Source organism: Magnolia sinica, chromosome 16 (genome assembly GCF_029962835.1).
Source record: "Magnolia sinica isolate HGM2019 chromosome 16, MsV1, whole genome shotgun sequence".
In the NCBI taxonomy this organism is placed as follows: domain Eukaryota; kingdom Viridiplantae; phylum Streptophyta; class Magnoliopsida; order Magnoliales; family Magnoliaceae; genus Magnolia; species Magnolia sinica.
In genome coordinates, this window is record NC_080588.1 from 30242869 (window position 1) to 30248272 (window position 5404).

Sequence of the window (5404 nt, forward strand, 5' to 3'; positions counted from 1 at the left end):
AGAATGAGGTGCAACAGGCACCCCCGCCTCGTACTTTACGAGATTATCTACAACCGGCGGGAGTGAGTACGCCCTCATGCATGATTTTTCCTGAAAACACAGGACAAATGGACATCAAGCCAGGAGTTATCCAACTCCTTCCCAAATTCTATGGACTTGAATCAGAAAGTCCATATTTACATTTGAAAGAGTTCGATGAGATTATAGCTACATTATGTTTTCCTAATGTATCTGAGGATACAATTAGGCTAAAACTCTTTCCTTTTTCCTTAAAAGAGAAAGCTAAGACGTGGTTACATTCACTGCGTCCTAGATCCATTGGCACATGGAACGACATGCAGAGGGAATTCATAAAAAAATTCTTCCCACATCATAAAACGATTACCCTCAGAAAAGCAATCATGAACTTTGCCCAAAAGGAAGATGAAACATTCTTCCAATGTTGGGAAAGGTTCAAAGATTTGGTCAGTTCATGCCCACAACACGGATTTGAAACGTGGCGCATTACAAATTTTTTCTACGATGGACTGACATCTTCCATACGCCAAATGGTCGAGACAATGTGTAATGGAGAGTTCATTAATAAAGATGTCGACGAGGTATGGGATTACCTCGATAGTCTCGCTAAAAAAACACAATCATGGGACTATTACCCAATGGCGAACACCACGTCTAGGCCGACTCAATTAAAGGAGAAAGGTGGATTATATCTCTTGAAAGAAGAGGATGATCTCAAGTGTAAAGTGACTACGCTCATAAGGAAAGTTGAGGCCATGGAAGGAAAGAAGGATAAGGTCAATGAATTTTTTGCGGAATCTGTGAGTGCAACATTCACACAACTGAAAACTGTCCTACAATACCCGCCTTTCGAGGAGTGTTGAATGAACAAGCCAATGCCGTAAACAACTATCAAAGACCTTTTACTGGACCTAACTTCAATACATACAATCCTGGCTGGAAAAATCATCCAAACTTTAGTTGGAGGAATGGACAGACGGCTACTCCTCCAGGTTTCTTCAATCAAAATCCAAATCAAGTGAAACCTCAAGAGGAACCGGTTCAAAATCCCATACAAAAGCTGGCTCAGGCAATGTGGGGAATTACAGATTTTATGCAAAAGATAGATTCTCGTATGACGGTTATAGAAAAGGGGATGCTTCCTGCACAACCTCTCCCCAATCCTAAACCGCAGTACGAGAATAATGATCCTAGCTCTTCAAATCAGATGGGGCATGCTAAATCCATCACCACTCTTAGGAGTGGGAAGATCATTGATAAAACTCTTCCAGTTAGGCCCGAAAAGCCTCAAGAACCAGAAGAGGACAACAATGATGGATCCAGTGATGCCCCACAAAAAGTAGAACCGGAACTTCTAGAGAAGCCAGTTGCTCTATTCCCCCAACGGTTGGTTTCACCAAAACCTCTCTCTAACTCTCAAGATATCCTAGAGGTGTTGAAACAGGTGAAAGTCAACATTCCTCTACTTGATGTCGTTAAACAGATACCTTCATATGCCAAATTCCTGAAAGACTTATGCACGACCAAAAGATAAAAAATTATTCAAAAGAAAATCTTCTTGATTGAGAAAGTGAGTGCCATCCTGAAGCAAGACGTGCCGTAGAAATTCAAAGATCCCGGTAGCCCAACCATATCATGTGTAATCGGGAACCATCGAATTGATCACACACTTCTTGATTTAGGAGCGAGCGTCAATTTGATTCCCTACTCGGTATACAAACAGTTAGGTTTGGGTGAATTAAAACCCACCCTAACCACACTACAACTTGCTGATCACTCTGTTCATGTACCAAGAGGGATAATTGAGGATGTGTTAGTCCAGGTCGATCGATTTTACTACCCTGTAGATTTTATCATCCTGGACACCGAACCCATCAATAACACAAGCACTCAGATTCCCGTCATTCTTGGTCGCCCATTCCTTGCCACGTCAAATGCAATTATCAATTGCAGGAATGGTGTCATGACTATGTCTTTTAGAAATTTGACATTGGAGTCAAACATTTTTTTCAATAACGGCGGCACAGAGGATGATGGCGATTTCCACGACATTAACATGATTGACTCTTTCGTGGAAGATCGAACACCTCTGACCTTATCCTCCGACCATCAGAGACGTGCCCAGCCCACTCCCATGATTTTGATGATGACATGATTAGGGAGGATACTGCACTTGCTTGATACTTGCCGGTACTTGAAGTTAACCGGTGGAGGCCACAATTTGAAGAATTGCCACAAACCGATGTAGTGCCTCTACCGTCTAACCTCAAGCCGCCGAAGCTTGACCTAAAACCTTTGCCCTCTGATTTGAAATATGCCTATTTAGGTCAAGACGAGACATACCCGGTGGTGATCTCTACCCACCTGGAGAAAGAACAGGAGAGTATGCTCATCTCTACTCTCATTGAGCATAAAGGAGCCCTGGGATGGACGATAGCGGACCTCAAGGGAATCGATCCCTCGATTTGTACTCACCGCATATATCTTGAGGATAATGCAAAAACCGCTCGGCAACCACAACGTAGACTAAATCCAAACATGAAGGAAGTGGTTAAGGCCGAGGTTCTTAAACTATTGGACGTGGGTATCATATACCCTATATCTGATAGTCAATGGGTGAGTCCAACTCAAGTGGTCCCTAAGAAGTCCGGAATCACCATCGTAGCCAATGCCAATAATGAACTCGTGCCAACTAGAGTCACTACTGGTTGGAGAATGTGCATTGACTACAGGAAGTTGAATACCGTCACGAGGAAAGACCACTTTCCTTTACCATTCATTGATCAGATCCTGGAAAGGTTAGCTGGTCATTCCTATTACAGTTTCCTTGACGGGTATTCGGGCTACAACCAGATAGAGATAGCCCCTGAAGACCAGGAAAAGACCACATTTACATGTCCTTACGGCACCTTTGCCTATCGAAGGATGCCATTCGGACTATGTAATGCCCCTGCCACCTTTCAGCGATGTATGCTTAGTATCTTTTCTGATATGGTGGGGCAATATCTAGAGGTCTTCATGGACGATTTCTCTGTTTACGGTCCATCTTTCAGCAAGTGCTTGGAAAGTCTTAAATGTGTGCTGAAAAGATGTGAAGAAAAGAACTTGGTACTTAATTGGGAGAAGTGCCATTTCATGGTTCAAAAGGGAATTGTCCTTGGGCATATCATCTCGTCCAAGGGAATCGAGGTAGATAAGGCAAAAATTGATCTTAGCTCTAACCTACCTTCACCCAAGAACATCAGAGACGTGCGATCCTTCTTAGGACACGCAGGATTTTACAGGCGATTCATAAAGGACTTTAGTCTCCTCTCTCGTCCTTTATGTACTCTTCTTCAAAAGGATGCTCCGTACAAGTGGACTGAGCAATGCCAGGAAGCTTTCACCAAGCTTAAGGGCACGTTAACCACTGCACCTATCATGCAGCCACCCAGAGCCTTCCTTTTGAGCTTATGTGCGACGCTTCTGATTATGCTCTTGGGGCGGTCCTAGGCCAGAGAAAAGATAAGAGGCCCTACGTCATTCATTATGCAAGTAGAACTTTAAATTCTGCCCAGGTGAACTACTTGACTACGGAAAAGGAACTCTTAGCTATAGTGTTCGCCTTGGACAAATTTAGGTCCTACTTGATCGGATCCAAGATCATTATCTACACAGATCATGCGACACTTAAGTATCTTCTTTCTAAGAATGATTCTAAGCCCCGTTTGATACGATGGATCCTTCTACTCCAAGAATTTGATTTGGAAATTAAAGATAAAAAGGGAGTAGAGAACGTAGTGGTCGATCACCTTTCTCGCCTTAATACCTCTGATTCCCTTGAGGCGACTCATATCAACGACATGTTCCCTGATGAACAATTGTTCCGAGTCTCCCATTCACCTTGGTTCGCTGATATTGCTAATTATCTTGCTACAGGTGCCATACCGGCACAGTGGATGCAGAGATAAGAAGAAATTCTTCACCGAGGTGCGCAACTTTTCAGGATGATCCTTACTTATTTAAATATTATCCAGACCAAATCCTAAAGAGATGTGTACCAGACGATGAGCATCAGAGCGTCATCTCCTTCTGTCACTCACAGGCCTGTGGTGGTCACTTTTCTGCTAAAAAGACCACGGCCAAGATTCTGCAGTGTGGCTTTTCTTGGCCCACTATGTTTAGGGACACTCATGAGTTTTGCAAAGCTTGTGAGCGTTGTCGAAAATTGGGAGCATGGCGAAATATGATGCCTTTGAATCCCATCCTTATCATTGAAGCATTTGATTCTTTGGGGCATCGATTTCATGGGACCATTCCCCCAATCGTTTGGGAATCGTATATTTTGCTCGCAGTGGATTATGTCACTAAATGGGTCGAAGCGATTAGTGTCGAAAGAATGACCATCGCACGGTCATTAAATTCCTAAAAGAAAACATCCTTTCTCGATTCGGAACGCCTCGAGCCATCATTAGTGATGGGGGCTCACACTTTTGTAATAAACCATTTGAGAGCTTAATGAAGAAATACGGTATCTCTCATAAGGTGAGCACCCCATACCATCCACAGACAAGTGGACAAGCTGAGATTTCCAATAGGGAGATCAAACACATTTTGGAGAAAACGGTTAACCCAGATCGTAAGGATTGGTCAATCCGATTGACCGATGCCTTATGGGCATACCGTACTGCCTTTAAAACCCTTATTGGAATGTCTCCCTTTAGACTTGTCTATGGGAAAGCTTGTCACTTGCCTGTGGAGCTGGAACATAAAGCGTACTGGGCGATCAAAAATCTTAATTTCAATCTAGACAACGCTGGCTCGCTACGCAAACTTCAATTGAATGAACTTGAGGAAATCCGGAATGATGCGTACGATAATTCGAGAATTTACAAGGACAAGATGAAAGCATTTCATGACCAACACATTTTACGAAAATCATTCACGCCTGGTCAGAAGGTACTTTTGTACAATTCTCGATTACATCTCTTTCCGGGTAAGCTTCGATCTTGTTGGACCGGCCCTTACATTGTTGTCACTGTTTTTCGGCATGGGGCCGTTGAGATAAGAGATCCCGACAATGGCAAGGAGTTTAAAGTCAATGGACATCGATTGAAACCATTTGTCGAGAAATTTGATTCAGAGGACATGTCCATGCCTTTGACTGATCCTGTTTACCAGGATTGAAGGTAGTTGCTTTATTTGTCTGGCTGAAGACGGTAAACTTAGCGCTCCTGGGAGGCAACCCAGTTCTTCATTACATTTCATTTTTATCATTAGTTAGTTCAATGTTTGTGGGTAACATTACTGCAAACCCTCACGAGACTACAACTCGTCCACTAGGGGCAACCTAGGGGTTTAAAGGCTTGTTGCATATGCTAAATGCAATCGAGAGCACCTGCGAAAG

At 43.2% G+C, this 5404-nt stretch overlaps 1 non-coding gene across 1 annotated transcript; it reads right to left on the reverse strand.

The window, feature by feature from the left end:
• Nucleotides 1-383: 383 nt before the first annotated feature.
• Nucleotides 384-490, reverse strand: LOC131229913 (small nucleolar RNA R71). The gene has a single exon (XR_009163650.1). It is a non-coding gene; the product is annotated as a small nucleolar RNA R71 (small nucleolar RNA).
• Nucleotides 491-5404: the final 4914 nt, after the last annotated feature.